This window comes from Camelus dromedarius, chromosome 14 (genome assembly GCF_036321535.1).
Source record: "Camelus dromedarius isolate mCamDro1 chromosome 14, mCamDro1.pat, whole genome shotgun sequence".
Classification (NCBI taxonomy): Eukaryota; Metazoa; Chordata; class Mammalia; order Artiodactyla; family Camelidae; genus Camelus; species Camelus dromedarius.
Window position 1 is genome coordinate 29,252,063 of NC_087449.1, and position 23,871 is coordinate 29,275,933.

The 23,871-nt window shown below is 42.0% G+C and overlaps 1 protein-coding gene and 1 pseudogene across 3 annotated transcripts in view; one reads left to right on the plus strand and one right to left on the minus strand.

The window, feature by feature from the left end:
* Positions 1-23,871, plus strand: part of DAB1 (DAB adaptor protein 1) — a 1,070,346-nt gene that overhangs the window by 614,402 nt on the left and 432,073 nt on the right. The window lies entirely within an intron of this gene.
* LOC135322813 (tigger transposable element-derived protein 1-like) lies at positions 17,740-19,497 on the minus strand (annotated as a pseudogene).

Genomic DNA, 23,871 nt, shown 5'->3' on the forward strand with positions numbered 1-23,871 from the left:
GATGATAAAACAGTGTGACTGCACCAGGAAAGAATAATCAAAACTTATTTGAAATTAATTGCTTGTTCAAAGTTTCATTTTTAAATACTTAAGAAAGAAAGATCGATGCTTCAGTGGAAAGAGTATAAGTGAAGATGGCTATTGATGGAAAATTTTCCCACTTCCGTTTTTTTTCTTACTCTGTTTCTTGACAGTGCAATGCTAAATCAAACAATTTCAGAAGCCCTGCTGGGCTCAGGAGGATTCTGGCATACCAAGAAGTGCTTCCCCTAAGCAAAAGTTACCAAGCCAAAAATGCAATGAAAGCCTTCTGTAGGGAAGATAAGAATGGTAAATGAAATATCGTTCCAAAACGTATTTCTTTGAGTGGACGAGGAAGTTGCTTAGGAAATTAAGTAGTCATTTCTGAAGCAAAAGCATTGAAATAAGAATATTAGCCAAGAAACCTAGAAGTGGAAAAATTATGGACAAATTCAAAAGTATTGGTCATCTATGGTCTGCTAAACACAGCCCAATCCCCGTCTTGCAGGATGACACCCACTGCCTTCTTGGTCTCTGTAGATCATCAAATGGTCATCACATGATCATGAGGTTTGGAGGCGAGGGCTCCCAGGCTCAAATCTTGGCTCAGAGGTTCATTAGCTGTGTGACCTTAAGCAAATCTCTTAGTTTCTTTGATACTCAATAGTCTCCCCTGTTGCTGTAAGACTTAAATTAGCCAATGAGTGAAATACACCTTACAGAGTGCCTGCCATGTAACAGACACTTTTAAAAAATACACTTCTTTTATTTTGGAATAGTTTTATATGTACAGAAAGACTGTACAGAGAGTTCCCATATAACACAAACCCTGTTTCTTCTATCATTAGCATCTTGCATTAATTAGTATGGTGCACTCATCACAATAAATGAACCAATATTCATACACTATTATTAACAAAGTCCATACTTTATTCAGACATCAGTAGTGTTTACCTAATGTCCTTTTTCCATTCCAGAATCCTGTCCAGGATTCCACATAACATTTAGTCCTCAGGTCGCACATCCCCTCAGCTATGACAGTTCCCTCTGACTTTCCGTGGTTTTTGGTGGCCTTAGCAGTGTGGAGGAGTACTGGTCATACTTTTTGTAGAATGTCTCTTGGTCCCTCAGCTAGGCTTTGTCTGATATTTTTCTCATGATTACACCCAGGTTGTAGGTTTTGGGGAGGGAGACCATAAAGTACCATTTTCATCACATCATGTCAAAGGCACATAATATTGATGTGGACCTTGATCACCAGGCTGAGATGGTGTTTGTCAGGCTTCTCCGCTCTTGTTACCAAATGTAAGTTCGTGTGCCTGATGCACTGTGAGGCTAAAGAAACCGAACCGTCGCAGTTTGGAGGAGAGAAAGGTATATTGCAGGGCCAGCCAAGGAGGACGGGGTGGCTCATGCCCAAGAAAACCCCGAACTCCTCAAAGGGTTTCATGAAAGCATATTTAAAGGCCGGGTGAGGGACGGGGGTCATAGGGTACGTGATCCGCTCTTGCATAATTCTCCGGTTGACATCGAGATAATAGGGCTGTTAACACTGTCAACCCCTAGGCGCCAGAAGTTCTGGGGACTCCTTGCTCTCAAGTAGTTAATTTCTTCCCTTTGGTGGTGGTTTTTTAGCATCTGAAAAACTCAGGTGATATACATGAGATACTATTATCTGGGTACGTCAGAGAAGCTACAGCAGAGGATATGGGGCAGGGGTCTGTCCTGGGAAGGCCCCAGGGTCCTGCTCAGTTAACGCTCCGAAGTCCTTCTTGTTTGCTCCGTTCCCATAATGTGCTCTTTGGAAGGAAATCACCACGCCCAGCCCAGACTTGAGGCGTATGGAGTTTTGCTCCACCGCTTTGAGGGCCAAGGCTTTATTATTTGAAATTCTTCCGTACAAGAAATGTATCTAATCTCTCTCATTTATTTTTGTATTCAGTCGCTTGTTTCTATCAGTATGGATCCATGGATATGTATTTTACATTTTGTGTTACAATCTAATACTCTTTTGTTTTGTCGCTCAGCTTGTGTGGTTTCGACCCGTGGAAGCCCTTTCAGCCGGCGTTTCTGTCCTGTTGCTACTCCATCAGTGTGCGTGTGTTGTTTGGTTTAAGCACCTCCTCAGTTCTGGCCCTGTAACAAGCCTCGGGCTCGTCTCGTACATTGTCTGCCCCGGACTGAAATTAGCTATTCCTCTGAGACATCCTGATTCCCTTCATTGAAATGAATCATTTTTTTTTAAATTGAAGTATAGTTGATTTATAATGTTGTGTTAATTTCTGGTGTACAGCGTAGTGATTCATTTATATATATTTTCTTTTTCATTATAGGCTGTTACAGGGTATTGAGTATAGTTCCCTGTGCTGTACAGTGGGACTTGGTTATTTATTTTATATGTAGGAGTTAATGTTACTTGTTTTCTTATTTTAAGGACACACAATGAAGATGCTAAGAATTCGTTATGAAATTGTTAAACAACATTGACAGTATAGACAATTTGGTGCCTCAAAGTCAGCAAATATTTACTTTAGTGCCTCCTGTGTGTCAGATGTGGTACCGGTTTCCAAAAATACTAAGATGATGCCGAGCACTTGCTGAGTGGTTCCCTGCAGTACTGCTGCTGTATGCACTTTTCTAAGCACTTTACAAGTGTTAAGTCTTTTAACCCTTATAGCAGTCCTACAGAGTGTAGGTCCCAGTATCATTCTCACTTCATGGACGGTAAGAAGATTTTTTGCTATCCTGGGACTCACCTTTTGGAAGACAAAACAGACAGGCAGAGAATATTAAGAGGAGGAAAGAGCGGCGCCCAATTCAGCTGTGGAATTAGGGAGAACTTCCTGGACGGGGTGACACCTGCACTGAGTCCTGGGGGCTAGAAAGGAATTGTGAGTAGAATTTGTGATAATCCTGCGTAGACACAGCAGGAAGGGAAATAGCCCCATGCCGGGGGGACGGTAAGCACTCAGTGAGATTTTGCCAGGCAGGGCAGGAGTAGTGTGGGACTGACGAGGAAGACAAGAGACTCTGTCGTAGAGCATCGCACGTATTCTGCTAGGTTGCTTGGACTTCCTTGTAAATGACAGGAAAGAGGGAGTGACATGGTAAGGTCTGAGTTACAGACCTTATAGACCTGAGTTGAGTCATTTTGACATAGTGCAGATGACGGGGGGAGATGCGACCAGAGGCAAAGAGACTCAGGAGGTAACAGCAAAGGTCCAGGGGAGAGGCTTTAGGGGCCACAGCCAGGGCAGTGGCAGTTCAAATGAGTGAAGTGAATGCGTATTAAGTTGGCAGGACCTGGAGGTTGAGGAACAACATGGCTCTTGCATTTCTTTTCTTTCTAGAATGGACAGTCTTGAGTCCCAGGGCGTTAAGAGAGAAGGGAATCCAAGGAGAGTGCGCTAAGGAGAAGTTCACGAACTTGACTGGAGCATCCTGTGTTGTCAGTCTTGGGAATTCGAGTTTGTCAGAAAAAGAGCAAAGATAGAAGAACCTTAACATTCTTGTATCACTGAGGCAGCATTCATCTGCAACAGTTATCAAATGCAGTTATTATTAAATTAGAAGGAGTGTGTGATTTGGACTCAGACATGAAACTGTACCAAGGTTGAATTCTACCTCCTCTTCTTAGCTGGACTGTCTTGCCTCAGTCTCTGTGAGGCTTGGTTTCCTCATCTATAAAGTGGGAGACCTAGTGACACCTCCATCCTATAGCCGTAAGGACACGAGTTAATGCATGTAATGCTCTCGACACATAGTCAGGTGCAACCTAGTATTATTCGTTTAAAATTGTCCTGGATTTATTGTTTACTTTCTCATCAATTTTACTTAATCTCTCAGCTGCCTTTTGAGGGTAAATTTTGGCATTCCCTCTTCATAGCAAAAAATTTAGGCACAGAGAATTGAGAAGATTTGCCCAGAATTAAAGAGCTTCTAGAATGGGTTTTTGGACTCCAAGACCAGGATTCTCTCCACTACGTTTTCATCTGACAAAGACTTGCTGACTAGGAAGCCAGTCTTTGGTCAGTTAACGTTGTTTATTCATTTAATGAATATTTATTTAAAGTACTGTTTTATGGCAAATATCATGATATGATCAGGACATAGCAGAAACCAGATAGATAAAAACTGCCACTTCCTGAACTTAACATTCTAGTTGGAGAGATGAACAAAGAAACACAGATAGACATAAAACCTGACATCAAAGAAAGCTAAGTTCTATGAAGAAGCCAGACTAGAATATGCCTACCCTGCAACAAATTCTTTAATTGATCCTGCTTTAACTGTTTTGGCCAGATTACATTTTCTGCGAGTGACTGCCCTCCCTAGTGGTCTCCTTTCATTTTGAGACCCACGTTCCCCACTGGTACTGCAGAGAGAGAAGAGCTGTGAGAGGAGGAGTTCCGACAGAACAGGACTGTCTCAAGCAGTTGCTATCAGCTAGAGGGTCCACTGAGTTTGAAGGTCCAGGATGGCCTGGCAGTGGTGCTGGCTGAGCACTGGGGTCCCTCCGTTTTCCTCAATGCTCCTTGTCCTCTTGGAAGCTAGACTGACTTCCTTACATGGAAGCCTCAAGATGGCATGCCAAGAGGGCCAAGGAAACTCCAAGACTTCTTGAGGTCTGGGTTTTGAAACTAGTAAAACTTCCCTCCTACCTCATTTGTTTGGTCAAGACAAGTCACAAGACCGGCCCCAAATCAAGGGCTAGAAAAATAGATTCTACCTGGGAATAGTAGGAGCCTTGAGTCACTTTATGAAGGAACATGTATGCCAGGATGTAAGGGATTTATGGCCGTTAATCTACCACAAGAGATTAGTACACGATGTGCTGCAATGAACATTTCTATAAATTATATGTTTTAGAGTCTAAAATATTATTTCCTTTGAATCAACCCCTAGATTTTGATTTGTTAGGAAAAAGATAAGATGCATTTTTAAGGCTTTTCATACAAAGGCTACTGCTTTCCTGAATGTACTTAGATAACCCTTCACCGTCTCTGTTTTCCAAGAGGGAAGGAATTCAATTGGTCAACCCCAAATTTAAAAAAAAAGTTAATTATAATGTTCCATCAGAATTAAAGGCAGGATTCTATTCTAAAGGAATAAAGCGGCTGAGTGGCAACGAGTTAGATTTTTTCTCTGTCTGATTACGGATAACGCTCTCCTTGGCATAAATGAAATCTTGGGTGAGGCGTTGGAGGCAGACCAAATTTCAGATCCATCTACCAAACAAATCCCTTGTGATTTGAATGTATGAATTTGTTGAGATTTCCTGATGGCTAACAATATGCCTTCATGTTAGCAATGACAAAAAAAAAAAAAAGAAAAGAAAAAACGAATAGCTGGGCATGGTATTAAAAAAAAAAAGGGCTCTTTTTCATGTAATTGAATTCTTCAATCTTGCACTGCATTCATTGAGAAGAACTCTTGGGATGAATTTCTTTGAAATCTCTGCCACTGATTTTATTTTCTGATATGTTGACCTTCTTCATCTCAAGACATGTTGCAAGATTGGCGGGCTTCGTTTTCCGTGCATCAGATACAGCAAGAGCTGTGTTGAGACTCCTGCCGTTGCAATGTATTCAGTGTGGATGCTAATGAAGAATTTTAAAGCGATCTAGTCAGATTCCTTCCTCTTTTTTCCCATTTCTCTGAAAGGGGGAGAAATAACATCTCCTTAGCAAACAGAGCTGAAAAAATAATGACCACATCTCCCCTTCTGAACTTAGTCTGGTTTTAGCTCACTCTGTGTGTTTTATTTTGAGAAGCAAACCATAAATCGGTGTCAAAGATGGTGATGATTATTATTTTTATTATTAGAGAATGGATAAATAGCTTGTTGGTCATTGCCCTGTCTAAAGGTCCTTCACACGCATCAATTTATACGAGGTATTTAGTTACCATTTATCGGCATCTGCAATGTGAAAAATACCTAGCTAGGCATTGGAACTGCAGATACGAGTTAGTTCTAGCCCCTTCCTTTAAAGCAGCTCACAGTCAAAGGGTGGATGTGAGCCAGACTGACCTGGGTAAGCATAAAACCTCACCTAAAAAAAGGACTCAGAATAAGAATGCATGAAAGAGAAAATGTCTCCCACCCAACCAGGAAATGTAACAATAAACACGTTCATTGTTCAACATGATGTCTGTAACACCCTCGTCACAGTCTTTAACTGATTTTTCATCACATGCATCTGGAACAACCTGAATCTGGAATAAACTTATGTAATTATTTAATTAGTGTCTATGTCCATCATGAAACTAGTAAGTACACGAGGGCAGAGGGAGTGTCTTTTTGGCTCCCAGCTGTTTTCCCCAGTGCCCAGCCCAGGGCTTGGGTCATAGTAGATGTTCAACAGATGTTTTCGTTGAGCACATGCAGGCACTGAGTTGGTGGTAACACAGTGATGGACTAAACAAACGTAGTCACTGCCTTCATGAATCGTACATCATAGTAGAAGAGACGTGACACTAAGTAAGTAAATAAACACATAACATTAGGAAGCATAAAGTGCTGTAAAGAAAGCAGAGCGGGGGATGGAGAATGTTAGATGCCGGTGGAGTGGGGGCTCTTTTGTTTAGGGTCTAGCAGGCTAATCTGGATAGAGACTTCCTCTATAAAGTGGTGACGTTTGAGCAGAGACTGGAATTCGTGACAAAGCAGACAAGGAAAGGAGCAGAGAAGGGCTTTCCGGCAGGAAGCGAGGACAGAGGGGATAACTAAACAGACAGTGTGAAGTGAGAGAGCAGAGTCACCTCAGTAGGAAACGGGGTTGGAGAGGAGGTGGGGGCAGACCACATAGCACAGACAGTGTTCCCATCTGAGGGTTCCCTCCTCAGAGCTGGACGCCACGTTAAGTGAAAAATACTGAAACAAGCATTAGTTCAGAGTCCAGATCTGTGGGCTCCGATCCCGGTGCTGCCACCAGCAGCTGAGTGGTGCGGACAGCCAGTCATGGTCTCTCTCTGGTCCTCATTTCCGTATGTGATAAATAAGAGTTTGAGACTAGAGCATCTCTAATCTTCTCTCCAGATCGAAAATCCATTTTTTTGAAAAGAGCATCATTTGATAAGAAGAACCGAGCTAAAGGTCTTGGTCTGCTGCTGTGGTTTTGTGCAAGCTGATTTTTTCTGAGCCTTAATTTTGCCATTCGAAAAATAGAAATAGAAGAGCCTCCTCTCAGGATCATCATGCCAGCCAAAAGACAGCATAGGAGCTAAAGCCCTGTGCATTATAACACGCTTTCTAAGCCTGCAGCTAAACGTTACAGTACAGCAGGCACGGTTGGAGGTGCCGTGTATGTGGCATTTCACCCTCACAGCAATCTCGGGGGCCGAGCTCTCTAACTGAGACCAAGAGACAGTAAAAGTCTCAAGTTCCCAAACAGTTAAGTTAAGGGGCAGGGTTAGTTTTGCACCCAGATCTGGTGGCATCAAGTCTCGGGGGCTCCTCATTAGAACACAGGGTCTATGCCCATGCGTGCAGAGGTGGGGTGGGGAGGTGAGGGGCTGTTTGAAATTCAGTCCCAGGAGCATTGTTGATGCAAAGGAAATTTCCTTAACACTGATGCCATATTTGTGTTCTACTAAATAAGACTGCTTGTATATACCATATATACATATAAAATAACATAAACAACACGTTTCTACTGTATAGCACAGAGAACTATATTCAATATCTTGGGTAACTTATAATGAAAAGGAATATATGTGTGTATATGTATGACTGACACACAATGCTGTACACCAGAAATCGACACATTATAAACTGACTATAATTCAACTAAAAAATTTTTTTCAATTAAAAAAAATCTTTAAAGACTGCTTGAACATCATTTCATCACAATAACGTTTTCCAGACTCTTATGAGAGAAGACTGTTACGTGAGCCCGAGTGTGTCCCGGAACAACAGTCACTCCTTCTTTCATTTCTTCTTTCATCTGTTGAGCACCTACTAGTTCACCTAGTTGCTAAAGGGACAGCAATGAGGAAGGCTCCTTTGACCTCCTGGACCACAGAGTTTCTAAAGTGCACGTGGGAATAAAAATGACGTAGCTCTGTGACGGCTGGTGCGAGCAGAGCCCTGTGCGATGTTCAGTGAGAGCTGAGGGGAAACCGTAGGTCAATCAGGAAGTGCCTCGCACAGGAAATGGTGCTCAGAGTTCAGATTCTTCCCTAAGGTACAGAACTCACCAGCGTTAAGGAGAGCAGGGTTATCGTCTCCCTTGCTTTGGACCCTATCCCGTACTGCAGAAACCCTAACATACCTATTTATTCCACGTTTTAATACCTGGGAAATGCGGCCACATCCTAGAACTGCTGACCTCCTAGGATCACTGCTGGCCAGCAGGAAGTCATCCTCACCTCTGCTCATGGGCTTGGTTAGCGTGCGTCCCTCCGTCACGTCCGCTGAGTCATGCACATTGCTGTTACTACATGTGCTGAGTTCCACTGACTGGTATAGGGTCTTCACAAAGATTATATATACTCTGATTCAACTTTGAAGTGAAAAGTTGTTTCTACTCAGGAAAGCATGGAAACAGAGCCTCAGGATAGAGGATACACATGCGTCGGAGAGATTTCTCACTCAATATAAAATACAAATTCTAAATGACAAGAAAGTGTCATCAGAACTGTTAATTGGCAGCATCTCTTGTTTCTTAGTGGTACATAAAGTAATAGCACCCCTTATCACTGAATACCTCTTAGATCATATGAGATGTTGAATTTCAATGAAGCCAGGCATAACTTGTGTTTTTAAAAGCGTGTTGATTCACCTTGAACTTTGGGCCCATTTTGTAGAACCCAGCCTGTTTTGGGAACTCCTGCCATCCTAGTCCTATGCAGTTCATTCTCTGCACCTACATTCACGTGCAAAAAAAGAAATGGACGTTTTCCCCTAGTGAGATGTTGCTGCGTGAACATCAATCAGCTTGGTGTTCCAGGCTGTGGAGGAGGTCTCAAGTTGTGTTAGTTTTCCCCTCCGTGAGCCACAGCCTGTGTCATCCCTGTTGACGGCTCCTGGTCACCCAAGGATGATCTTACTACCTAAGCATGTTCTGTATAAGGAATTTCATGGCCGAAGTGAGGTACAGCATGACCTACTCTAAAACAAGAGTGATTAACAAGTTTGGAGCCGAGCCAAACGTGAGAACAAGGTTGTTATTGGCATGATTTTAATCATGATAGACAATTAGCCAAGCTTAATTATATTGAGATAGAGAGCCAGGATGAGTGGCAGTAATGAATTTTCTGCAGGAACTCTCCTGTGTCTTCAGCTCAAACTGGCTGACCTATAAAGGGTGGAAGATGATATAGGATGTTTGCCCACGTGCATAAGCTGTGTTTACCTCGAGGAGCTGTCTGTGTGGGAAAGGGGTCTGGAGGACTCCCTTTTGTGGGGGACCCATCAGAGGACACAAATCGAATTCTCAAGTCCCGCTGGCATTTTTGCTTCAGGAAGGAGATGCAGAAGACAGGGAACATATTTTAGCAGAACTTGGGCACATTAAATGTTAATGTGATTTTGTAGCTGGGGATTCTTTAAATGTCGCCTGTGGCTTACTGGAGTTTTGTGTTAGCACTTTTTGGTGCCTTAATATTTTCCCTCACTGTGTCAAGCCCAAATAGAACACTTGAAACTTCAATAGAGTCAGAAAGTGATTAGAATGTAAAAAAAAAATTTTGACAATTTGACACTCCTCGCCTCTAGGTTTAGAAATGGAATTTAAAATGAAACTCTCCCTAAGTCTCTAGTCTCTTTTTTCCATTATGGATTTTAATTGATTTATTATAATTAAAACACAGAAGAAAGAAAAGTTGTGGAGAAGAACTGAAATCTCTATAGTTCATACAGTTCTTTAGAGTTCGCAGAGTATACTGATATTTAATCCTCACACCAGACTCACTAACCTGGGAGGATAAGCTTGTCTCGCTGTAAAAATGAAGACGTTGCAGTTCAGGGGTGTGACTTAGCTGAGTGGCAGAAATATACATAGGGCTTCTGATTCTGAGACCAGGTTTTAAAAAATATTAGAGAAAGAAGGAAAATAAGGGAAAGGAAGGAATGAAAGAAGGAAGGATGGGGGGAAGGAGGGAAAGAAAAGAAAGAAAATGAAAGAGAAGGAACATCTTTCAGGTGAAGTTTGAGACGGGCTTTTCCACTGTGATGGACATCCTCAGTGGGAAAGCCGCAGTCAATCTGCGTGTGTGTCGGAGCTGTGAGTTAATCAGCCTGCCTCTTCCCCTCCCTCTCTTCTTTTTCTCTTTCATCTCTCCTGTTCTTACTTCTTTCTACTCATATCTCCTTTTACTGGATAGCTCCTGTATTTCCAGGAACAGTACTCGGCTCTGGAATGCTTTCTGCATCCTGTGATGAATAAAACATCTTTTATCATTTTACACCCTGTGAGTTGGAGACACGGAAAAATGTGATAACAAAATTTGATTCCATACATCCATGTTTGTAGCAGCATTATTTACAATAATGATTCCACCAAAAGGTGGAAGCAAGTCAAGTGTCCATTAACGGATGAATGGATAAACAAAATGTGTATATGTGTGTGTACACACACACACACACACACACACACATGTAGATAGATTGGTAGATAGATACACACACACAATGGAATATCATTCAGCCTTTAAAAGGATGGAAATTCTGACACATGCTACAATATGGATGAATCTTGAGGACATTATGGTAGGTGAGGTGGGGCAGCGGTCACAGAAGGGCAAATACTCCATGATTCCACTTATATGAGGTACTTAGAGTAGTCAAATCCATAGAGACAGAAAGTAGAATAGTGATTACCAGGAGCTAGGGGAGTAGGGAATGGGGTCATAGAGTTTGAGTTTGGGGAAGATGAGCAAGTTATGGTCATGGATGCTGGTGATAGTTGCACGACAATGTGAATATACTTAATGCCACTGAACTGAATATTTTTAAATGGTTAAAATAGTACATTTTATGCTATGTATAGTTTGCCAGAAAAAAAGTTTGATCCCTAAACCTTCAGTGAGGGCTCACTCCGTACTAACAGCCTCCTGGAGGCAGGCAGACTGCAGGCTGATACGGGACATGCGCTGTGATAGTGAGGCTCCCAGGACGGCCTACGAATCCACACCGAGGCTCGGAATGACTCCTGAATGATGTGTGGCAGGCGCCTGGATTAAGTCTGAATGAAACTCTGATTCCTACAAGGAAAGTCTAGGGACAAAGGTGGATGGTCATTCCATGCAGAGAGAGCTGCAAGCAGAGAACCACAGTCCTCGGTGGCTAGAGCCTGGAGTTCCAGGACATCTAGCTACTCTGACAATCTGTCTGCTCCTCTTCCTCCTGGAGAGTTCATTGGGTCAAAAACATGGTTGAAACCTGGGTCTTTCTGTTTTAAAAATTATTTCTCCTACCACTGTCCTAGGCTCTAGAGTCGTGCTGTCCAACATGGCGGCTACTTACTTTAAATTTAATTCACGTAAATTAATAATTCCATTACTCAGTCACACTAGCCACATTTCAGAGAAAGCTAACGACATTTCAAGTGTGGCTGTGACATTTCAAGTGTGGCTAGTGACCACCAGTATGGCCAGCACAAGTATACAACATTTCCATCATCACAGAAAGTTCAGTTGAACAGCACTGCCATAGAGTTTACAGATTCTCTACCTATTAATTTATTTGTGTGTGTGAACGTCACACCCAATCTTGGTATTAGCATTCCCATTTTGTAGAAAAGGATGCTGCAGCTTAGGGAATCTGATTACCTCATCAGCAGTTTCACAGCTACAAGCAGTGATGTTGGAATGTAAAATCCCAGCCCTGGGACACCCTGCGTTAACCCATTAATCCATAGCCTGCTCAGCCTTGAGATTATTTATCCTCAAAGACTGCTTTCCAGGAGATCATGCCCACGGCTTTTCTTTGCCAACTGGAGAGAGCACTGATCCCTTAGTTTAACGACCAAGGCCTTCCATAAATTAGAATAAATACACTGTGCAGTTTCTTCTTCTTCCTTTTCCTCTTTTTCAGTACTCTCCCCTGCTCCAGGTATGGAGTATACCAGTCACATTCCAGCCCTTGAGACTTTGCTGTCTCTGAGGCTCCTTGCTGGACTCCCACCCTCTCCTTCTGCCTACTGGAGCCTCCACATTCACGACTCACCTCCCGCAGAGAACCTTACTTGATCAGTCTCAACCTGGGCTGCAAAGGGCTCCTGTTCCTCTCTTGCCAGGAAGCATCTCATGTGTTGCTTCCTGGAAAACTATTTCTCTGCTTCAACAAAGAGGCCATTCTTTATTCTCTTTCTACATGGCATTGGCCCCGTAGGACCTCCCATGGACCACAGTCCTCATCTTGATGGACCACTGGTTCACGTCTGGACCCCTCTTAGGAGCTGTTTTCAACTCCACTTACTGAATTCATTTCATCCACGTTTTACTTGATTCTGGCTCCACCTGCTATGTGCCAACCATTGTACTGGGCACAGCTGTATTTTTTGGATATGTTGTCATCCTACAACCCTGTGAGGAAGGTATCATTACCCCTATTTTACCCAAGAGGTAACTGAGGCTCAGTGCTGACGGATTAGTTTCTAATTCACAAAGATGTGACGTGACAGGGTCAGAATTTGAACCCAGGTCCACCTGGCTCCAAAGCCTGTGTGTTAACATGGTGTGTCTAATCAGAAGCCTTCCCTGCATTTAGGTAGACAGTTCAGGTTGTTACAGTGAGTACACACAAGTTGTGTCCTTCTTGGCCCTGAAAAACTCCTACCTGTAAATTATAGTCAACATACACTACATAAGAATCTGTTACACTTATTGCTCCAAAACTCTGTTATATCAACTCTCCACCTTGGATGTGGCATCAGATTTTAGAAAATATGGGGGAGGGAAGGCGGGAGGAACATACCGTTCAAAGCTGTTGCCTTGGTTTGAAGAAACTCCGTAACTCATTGTTTAGACACCATCCAAATAGCAGTGGTTATGGATTTTGACTTTTTGTTAAATGAATTACATTTTCTATCAGAAACACAGTAGCTTCTCCAGTCATTATTAATGGATTCTCTAGTTTGTAGACCGAAACTGAAACAAATGTTCTGCTAGATAACCTGCTGGTTTAGGAGAAAACAGTCACAAGGGAAATTTATGCATTGTGATTTTTTTTCATAAAAATCCTAGAGAACTAAAATTTTAAGAAACCCAACCATGTCTATACATTGCAGATGTTATCACAGAAAACTACGGTGTGTGAGATAAACAACAGGGACCTACTGTGTGGCACAGGGAACTATATTTAATAGCTTATAAAAACCTATAATAAAAAAGAATATATATATGTATAATTGAATCACTGTGCTGTACACCAGAAACTAACACACTATTGTAAATCAACTATATCCAATTTAAAAAAAAAACTATGGTGCATGGAATTATGGTCACTAAATTGATGATTATTGCTGCAACATGGCAAACACAGTGAGCACTAAGTCAGGAGCCAGAAAGCCCAAGTGTGGGTCTCAGCTCTTCCGCCAGCTCGATGTGCACCTGTGACACTGTCACTTAGCTCAGCCTTCAGTCTCCTCTTCTAGACACAATACATAACGTGGGTTGAGTAAATAAGTCAAGTAAAAAACGCAGGTATTGGGAGAGAGACTCTCTCAAATTTCTCCCACGCTCATGGTTTATGAGTCATACTTTCAGTTTAGTTACATTTCCCAGAAAAAGCATTTTGAGTAAGGAAAGAGGCTTGTATCTTAAATTACAGTATTTAATCAGCTTAACTACATACACAGATTTCATTGCACTCAGCAAAAGTTTCTGGGTCCTCTGCTAGGCCAGAGAGAGACCCTGGGCTGGACACCTCGGGACAACGACAATCAGTTAGATGTGAAGGCCGATTGTTGAGTTTAGACACACGTGTAGTTGGACCACAGAACGGACTGTGGGGTCCTGGTCAGTCGATGGAGGCTTCGGGAGCTTGGTGGGGAAGGATGGAGCTGGCCTGGAGGATGGGGGAATTGTGACTGACTGGCCTTTCTGAAAAGTGCCTGAGAGGGCAACCTATTTCCTCCTTTCCAGTCCCCCCAGAGATGGTTTGATGTCCCTCTTTGTAATGAGAAAGCTTGAGAAGCTAGGAGATGCAGACCTGCAGCTTTGATCAGCTGGCAGCCGGGATCAGAGAGAGGGAGGTGCTCTCTTTTAGGGGCCAACTGTGTTTCTCTACCACATATTTAAGGGACCAGCCTGGGATGATTATTTGCTTGTTTTATTTTGCAACCTTGCCTCTGCCTCAGTGCAATCATCTGTGTAGATCTGAAAGGCCCATAGCTTCTTCCTGGTAATACCCTGGAAATAAAATAACCAATTATAGGAATCATGAAACTACGGAAGAACCTAGAAGCAGCTTCTTCTGCCCCCACTTCCAATAATGGTGGATTTGGAGACCCTGAAGATTCAAACAATTTGCCCAATATGACACCAAATAATGGGAGAGCTGAGATTAGCATGAGTCTTCTGGCCATGACTTTGGTTTTATTTTTCTGCTAAATTTGTAAATTTAGGATTTGCCTTTTAGTAACAAGCAAAATAATAAGAGTTGAACTTATTAAGCATCTAGATTGTGGCATACATTTATTACCTTTATGCTTCAAAAATATATTATTTCCATTTTGTAAATGAGGAAGTTAAAGTTCAGAAACCTAAATGATTTGATACAAATCAACAGCTAGTGAGTGGCAAGTGAGTCCAGCTATAAATTTTTCTCACTTATAACATCTTGCAGTGTAGCACCTATAGAATTTTGTGTGCATACCAAGTGACCCAGCGATTCATTCTAAGTCAGATTAATAATTATACCCATGCACCCACAGACCCATTAGAATAACTAGATATCTTCAATAGAAATAAAAGTTGTAGCCTGTGAGTACATGAGTATAAAGATGCTTATTACAGTATTATTTTAAATGGTAAAAGAAAGGATATAACATCAATGTTCTTCAGTGTAGTAATGATTAAATACATCATGACGGTTTCTGTTATGGAATATTATTCAGCCATTAAAAGGATGTGTTGATTCTATATATAGAGAGAGAAATATTCATGATATACTGTTAAGAAGGAGGAAAAATAAGTTGCAGAGCAAGGAATATGTTGTCATCCTTTTTTTGTAAAATAGATACATGTATTTTGTAAAATATATGTATTTTGTAAAAATATATATGTATATTGTAAAATTATATGTATATAATAAAATGTATATATATAAATATATATGTATTTAAAAGAGACCTAGATAAGGAAGTGGAGGAGATGAATAGCAGACTGTTACTACTGTTTACGTGGGATGGATGGGAGAAAATGTGACCAGGCCTGGGTCCTTGGGAGGACAACCAGGGGCTGAGAGCCAGAGACACCAAATACAGAAGCCAAGTCCTAGAACTAGAGCAGATCTTACCTGAGACAGAGGCATAGTCTGGAGCGAGAGGGGGTCTGTGCAGAGCAAGGGCAGGACAGGAAATGGTGGGAAGGTCTGGCACGGTTGCCACGGCCCTGCTGGCAGCCCACAGCTGAAGCCGGGGACTGCTGACGAGGGTTCATCTCGAGCCTCCCAGGCTGGAGAGATGTACGAGAACCAGCATCTGCACTCCACCCCAGGTCTTTTCTGTCTGGGTGCCTCCCATCATCCCTAAAAGCTGTGTCCAGACTTGAGCCCACTGGGATACTGGGCCACCATCCAGTTTGCTCTTCTGTGCCCCTCTGGAGGAAATCTGATTTTTCGGAGCCTTCTGGTTGTTCAGGTCTCTGCACCCTTCCTTGGGGGCCTGACATTTGTGGAACCCCAGAGTGCAGAGGGCCCTGTCTTCTGCTTTTTCCTTCCTTCCTATAAGTGGCTTGGACTCAGCCTGTTTTTATTTTATTTTATGTTATTCTTTACTGAAGTGTAGTCGATTTACAGTGTTAGTTTCAGTTGTACAGCAAAGCAATTCAGATATCTATACACACACACACACACACACACACACACACATATATACACACACACATACACACATATGTTTTCAGATTCTTTTCCATTATAGCTTATTACAAGAAACTGAACATAGTTCCCTGTGCTAGACAGCAGATCCTTGTTGTTTATCTATGTTATATAGAGTAATGTGCCTGTTTTATATTTATCTTCGATACTATCACATGAAGATATGTCATCTCTGTCCCCCAGGCTCTTCCTTTCCCAAGACTGCTGAGAAGTAAGGCATTCCCTCTGCATCCCCTTCATTGTTGCACCTGAAGCAGGCCCACTGGCTTACGTCTTTGAAGGATTTTACCATAATTGATCAGGAGAGTAACAGAGGAACATATTAGGGAAAAAACAATTCTAAAACTATTATCTTGGTCTTTAGTTCTACAGTCCCTTGCTTCTAAAATCCCCCTCAGGCCCCCACTTTTGGCCCACAACTTGCTACTATTCTAGGAAGTTCACACCGTCCATACAGAGAGGCAATGAAGAGAGTACAAAAAGTATGAACCATTTTGCTTGTCAAAAATCAGCTTGGCAGCCTGCCTGCCTCTGAATCCCACCTGCAACACCCTTTTGGTGTATTTCCTCCCTGAAAATAATAAAAATTAAAATCAGGGTCCCCTTCATTGGACATTTAATAGTAAATCCTAGATGAGGCAATGCCAACTCTGAAGACCAGCAAAGCAACATTTAACATGCATGCACTAAGGAGTCCAAACTAAATGTGGACCTCAATTTGGGCAATAGTGACATCCCAGAGCCCCTGAGTGTTAATCAAATGTTTGTAAATTGCATGGGCTTGAACTGTGCTTTGGGAGGGCATGATTAAAAACAATCCTGAGGAATCCTCTAGTGCCACAACTAATTAACCCTCATTCATCTGTTTTGTAAATCCGAATTTACTTCCACAGATCAAGTATTTGGAGAATAAAAGACTAGACAAAGTACAATTAATTAGGAAGGCTTCCTGGAGGGGGTGAGCCAGGGCCAAATCTTAGAGGAGACGGGGATCACAGATCCCTGTAAAAGACAGAGAGGAGAAATGCAGCAGTTCAGTGAAGGGCAGCCTTCTAGCTGGCAGCAGTGAACCTTCCTGTGAATAACAATTAAAACATCTCTTGTGGTTATATAATCATTTGCTGTGTACAAGGGCTTTCTTGCGCATTACAGTGATGATGACAACAGTGAGGATTTACTGAGTACACACAGTCCACCAGTGCTAAGGACTTAATCACATTTTCACAGTTATCCTACCAACAGCTCATGGGGCTTGGCGTTACGATCCCCTCTTTCCGGAAGAGGAAACCAAAGCTCAGGGTGTTAAAAGTCACACATATTGTGTCCAAGTCAACTGGTAAACAGAAGAGTGTAGATCTAAATTCAGGTCTACCTGACCTTGTAGTTCTAGTCATATCATCCTCCTGGGGCTACAGCAGGATGGAGAAGGGCAGACAGTGGATCACAAATGTGTGGCAACACAAATACAGCCAAACCTTGGAGATACTGCAGGCTAGGGTCTAGACCACTGCAATAAAGTGACTATCACAATAAAATGAGACATGAAATTTCTGGCTTCCCAATGCATATAAAAATTATGTTTACACTATAGTCTATTGAGTGTGTGATAAGATTATGTCTAAAAAAGCAAAAGTACATACCTTAGTTTTAAAACACTTTATTGCTAAAAATTGCTAACCATCATCTGAGTCTTCAATGAGTCATAATCTTTCTGCTAATGAAGAATCTTGCCTGGATGTTAGATGGCTGCTGACTGATGCAGGTGGTGGTTGCTGAAGGTTGGGGTGGCTGCAGCAATTGCTTAAAATAAGGTAACAATGGAGTTCGCTGCATTGACTGACTCTGCCTTTCATGGACCGTTTCTCTGTCGCAAGCAATGCTGTTTGATAGCAGTTTACCCACAGTAGAACTTTCAGAGTTGGAGTCAGTCCTCTCAAACCCTGCCACTGATTTGTCCACTAAGTTTATGGTAAATTCTAAATCCTATGTTGTCATTTCAACAGTCTTCACAGCATCTTCAGCAGGAGTAGATTTCATCGCAAGAAACCCCTTTCTTTGCTCATCTGTAAAAAGCAACTCCTTACGCATTAAAGTTTTATCATGAGACTGCAGCAATTCAGTCACATCTTCAGGCTCCACTTCGAATTCTAGTTCTCTTGCTACTTCCACCACATTTGCAGTTACTTTCTCCAGTGAGGTCTTGAGCCCCACAAACTCATCCATGAGGATTGGAATCAACTTCTTCCAAACTCCGTTAATGTTAATATTTTAACATCTTCCCATGAATCTCGAATGTTCTAAGTGGCATCTAGAATGGTGACTCTTTCCCAGAGGGTTTTCAATTTACTTTGCCCAGATCCATCAGAGGAATCACTATGGCAGCTGTAGCCTTATGAAATGTATTTCTTACATAATAAGACTTGAAAGTTGAAATGACTCCTTGATCCATGGGCTACAAGATGGATATTGTGTTAGCAGGCATGGAAACAGCATGACTCTCCTTGTACATCGCCATCGGAGCTCTCAGGTGACCAGGTGCATTGTCAATGAGCAGTAATATTTTGAAAGGAATCTTTTTTTCTGAGCAGTATGTCTCAATTGTGGGCTTAAAATATTCAGTAAACCATGTTTTCAACAGATGGGCTGTCATCCCGGCTTTGTTGTTCTGTGTGCAGCACAGGCAGAGTAGATTTAGCATAAGTCTTAGGACCCTAGGATTTTCTCAAAGGTAAATGTGCATTGGCTTCATCTAGAAGTCAGCTGCATTAGCCCCGAACAAGAGAGTCAGCCTGTCCTTTGCAGCCTTGAAGCCAGGCATTGGCTTCTCCTCACCAGCTATGGAAGTCCTGGGTGGCGTCTTCTTTCAGTATACGGCTGCTTTGTCTACACTGAAAATCTGATGTTTAGTGTGGCCACTTCATTAATGACCTCAGCTAGATCTTCTGGAGAATGTACTGCAGCTTCTGCGCTTGCTGCTTTACCTTGTACTTTTATGTTCTGGAGATGGTTTCTTTCCTTCAACCTTATGGACCGATCTCTGCTAGCTTCAGACTTTTCTTCTGCAGCTTCGTCACCCCTCTCAGCCTTTCACAGAACTGAAAAGAATTAGGACCTTGCTCCAGATAAGGCTTTGGCTTAAGGAAATGCTGTGGCGGGTTTGATCTATCCAGACCACTCAGACTTTCTCCCTACCAGCAGTTAGGCTGTTTCACTTTCTTATCATTTGTGTGTTTGCTGGAGTAGTCAGTTTAATTTCCTTCAAGAATTTTTCCTTCGCATTCACAACTTGCTTGTTTGGCACAGGAGGCCTAGTTTTTGGTCTGTCTTGGGCTTTTGACATGCCTTCCTCACTAAGCTTGATCATTTCTAGTTTTTTGATTTAAAGTGAGAGATGTGTGACTCTTGCCTTCACTTAAACACTTAGGAAGCATTGTAGGGTTATTAACTGGCCTGATTTTAATGTTGTGTCTCTGGGATCATGGAGGCCTGAGGAGAGGGAGAGAGCTGGGGTGGGGGTGGGGTGGGTGCAGGCAAGTTGGTGGAGCAGTCAGAACACACACAATGAAGTTTGCTATGTTATATGGGCGGAGTTTGTGGTGCCCCAAATCAATTACAATAATAACATCAAAGATCACTGACCACAGACCACCATAACAGATATAGTAACAATGGAAAAGTCTGAAATATTGTGAGAATTGCCAAAATGTGACACAGGGATGCAAAGTGAGTACAAGCTGTTGGAAAAATGGTACTGGTAGACTTGCTCAATGCAGGGTTGCCACAAACCTTCAACTTGTTAAAAAAAAAAATGCGGTATCTGAAGTGTAACAAAATAAAGCACGATGAAATGAGGTATGCCTGTCCCAATAATGTACTCCCTGCTAGCCAATGCCAGGCACTGCACTGAGTACTTTACATACATCATCTCCTTCTGCTAACAGGTGTCGATTCCCATTTAACCATCAGGAAGCTGAGGACCAGAGAGGGTATGGGTTGCGTCCAGGGTTACACTGCTAGTAAAAATGGGAAGAGTTTCATCCAAAGAGCCAGATTTTTTTAAAATTCTTGTTGTGGGGGGAGATAATTACATTTATTTATTTATTTATTTTTAAAGGAGGCACTGAGGATTGAACCCAGGACCTCATGCATGCTAAGCATGTGCTCTACCACTGAACCATACGCTCCCCCAGAAAGAGCCAGATCTTAACTCCTTCTCTATTCCATGCACCAGGCATTGCTTGGGACCCAGCATATATAAAATGGTGTTCTGGCCTCGGGGAGCTCACTGCCTAGAAGCAGAGTCAGACCTGGCCTGGAAGCAGCGTGTTTCAGTCCAACGCAGCGCAGGCGGAGGAGTCACAGGAAGATGGCAGTGCCGAGCAGGGGTGCTCTGCTAAGGCCATAGGTTTATAGTTGGCCTCTGTCATCCCTGTTTCACAGAATAGAATGCCCAGCTGCCTACAGTTTTGATGTGTTCAAGTCAAGAGAAATGATAAGAGGCAATGGTCAGGACTTTATTTCAAATTCAGTCTCTCTGCCTCCATAGTCAGCACCCTTTTCTTAGACTCTTCTTGTGATTTTCCAAGAAATGTTATAAAAAAAATTTTTTTTTAGACAATTTGTTTACCAGCAGCATAGAGGCATTTTGTGTCTATGACACCAACCTCTAGAACCAATTCTTTCTCTCACTATTGGCTGCCAGCTCCTCCCCTTTCAGACCGTTAAATGCTGGAGAAGTCCGGAGCTCAGTTCTGAGCCCTTTTCTCCAACTGCTTTTTTCCTGGGCGATCTTAGGTAGCCACATGGCTTTAAACAGCATTTATATTCCCATGACTCCCAAATATGCGTCTGCAGCCCTGACCGCTCCCCTAAGCTCCAGACTCCCAACGCCATGTCTGCACTTAGAAATCTAGTGTGTCCTAAGCAGAACCTTTCAGTCTTCTCCCAAACATGCTTTTTCCCTGGTCTTCCCCACCTCGTAAATTGAAGCAACATCTGAACTCAGGCTAAAAAAAAATCTTGAATCAAATTACTTCTCACCACCTCTAGGCCTGCTTGACTCACAAAGCCATTGTCTTTTCTTACTTGGACTGCACAGTGTAGACAATTTCTACTAGCTACTATCTGGTCCCCTTGGTTTGCCTCTTCCTTACAAGCTGTTTTCCACATGCAGCCAGATGGGTATTTGCAACATGTAAATCAGATCATTTATGATTCCCCTACCTAAAACACATCCACTAGTACCCCCTTATCTGCGGTTTCACTTACCATGGTCTTAGTCACCCACAGCCAACCACGGTCCAAAAATATTAAGTGGAAAATTCCAGAAATAAACAATTGATAAGTTTTAAATTGCATGCCACACTGAGTAGCGTGATTAAATGTTGTGCCATCCCAATTCATGCCACCCAGGACACGAATCATCCCTTTGTCCATTAGTCACTTAGTAGCCGCCCTCATTGCCAGGTCAGCTGTCCTGGTATCTCAGTGCTTGTGTCCAAGTCAGCCTTACTCTACTTAATAATGTCCCCAAAGCAAAGGAGAAGTGTTGCTGGCAATTCAGATATGCCAAAGAAAAGCCACAAAATGTTTCCTTTAATTTCCTTGATATGGAAAGAAAAAAAAATTGTATGCTGAGATTGCTAAGATTGAATCGTCTAATCATGAAATTGGGAAGGAGGAAACAGAAATTCGTGCTAGTTTTGCTGTCACACCTCAGCGTGCAAAAGTTACAGCCACAGTGTGTGGTAACTGCTTAGTTAAGATGGAAAAGGCATTAAATCTGTACCATAAGATATTCTGAGGGAAGGACCACATTCACGTAACTTTTATTGCAGTATATTCTTATAACTGTTCCATTTTATTATTAGTTATTGCTGGTGATCTCTTACTGTGCCTAAAGTATAAATTAAACTTCACCACAGGTGCGTATGTATAGGAGACAACACAGCACACGAGGGTTTGGTATTGTGGTACTGTCTGCGGTTTCAGGCATCCACTGGGGTCTTGGAGCACACCTCCCGAGAATGAGGGAGGACTCCTGTTTTCAAGAAGCTCCAATGTTACTCATCACATTTAAGTAAAGCCCAGACAACATCCATGGCCCCCAGGCCCAACATGATCTGGCCCCTGATTTTCTGTCCCCTCTGCCCCCTCGTCTCCGGCTCTGCTCCATGACACTGACCTTTAGGCTGTTCTTCCAGCACTTGAAGGTCATTCCTCAGGCTTTTATTCTCAGTGTTTCCTGCCCTGACAGGCTTCTTTCCAAGATCTTGTGTGTTCTTACACATCCTTCGGGTTTATGTTCAAATTTGCCTTTCTCTCCCAACTCCCATCTTGTGAATTTACATCATCTTGTTCTTACAGTCCCCGTAGCACTATCGCCACGTGAAATGTTTTTGATTGATGGATTGACTGATTCTCCTCTTTATTGTCCATTTCATCTCTAGCATATATGCTGTATGAGGACCAGGATTCTGTCTGTCTTTTCCTCTGCCAAATCACAGTGTCTAGGACAGTGCCTGGTATATACTCCATAGAAAAGTTGAATTAGTAAATTATTCTTTTCTATTGTAAAAACAATACATGCTTATGACAGAAAATTAAGAAATAATGGGATTTTAAAAAATCAACATTTTGGTATGTTTTCTTCCTGTCTTTTTCCTATGTACATTTTAATGTCAAGATTATTACTTACATCCAATTTATATTCAGCTTGTTGTGTTTAACAAACCAGAAGCCATTCTCCACATTGTGTCCAGTAGTTCACATAATATGTGCTCAATAGACATTAATTTCCTTCTTCCTATCTTGATTTCCTTTCTGAAAAACACTTATACAGGTACCCACTCTGTCCTATGGTTTCTATTTAGCTGAGACAGAGCTGTACATTTGAAAGACTTTGAAAGATGCAAGCAAGTTATTAACCTCTCCAGACCTCAGTGTCTTTATCTACAAAATGGGAACAATAAAACCTGCCTTGCCTAATTTAGAGCATTGTGCAGGGAGCAAACAAGACATTGGAGCAAAGATCTCATTAGATATGGGGGCGAATGTCTTTTGTTAAACCATAGCACTGTACACATGGGATACAATTTACAGGAGAAAATATGACATCAAGTAATTTGTAAAGCAATTTGAAATTTGTGAATAAAAAGCTATTGGCAATCATTCTGTACTGAGCCAGACATGTCCTAGTGTTTGTATTTAATATGCTAAACAGTTGCCAATGTCTAATTCTACGTTCGTACCCTGCAATAGCTTTTTTTTTTTTTTATTTTTTTTTTTACAACTTTCAGCTGTAAAACTGGGGTCAATTATTTTTAGCCATTTCTTCAGCCTGTCTCATTAGCCAAGTACTTTGAGGTAATGACTTGGGCATATTTGATGATTGTTCATTTTGAAAGATGTCATTTTAAGACTTTTCTGGAAGTTTCAAATCTGCCTATGGGAGATCTGTTTTATGCCAAAATGTCATTTCAGATTTCAGCCTACATACTGCCTTAACACTCGGCCCTTATAAATGTTTAACAGCACCTGCATTTTTTATCATGGCCCTTTCATGTGAACTTGGATTTCTTGTGGCTCACCTCCATTCTCTGTCTGAAGGGGAGAGAGTAATATTTTTAAATGGCCTTTTTTCCCCTTTGTCAGAGGAGATAAAATTCCCCAATTATTCCCCCCTTTGTGCATGGATATTTATATTAATATTTTAAAGAATGGATTCTTTATAGTGTTATTCATGGACCAATGTGTTAAATTTAAAACAAATGTGTCGTAAAATGAGTATTTCATCTGTTTAATAC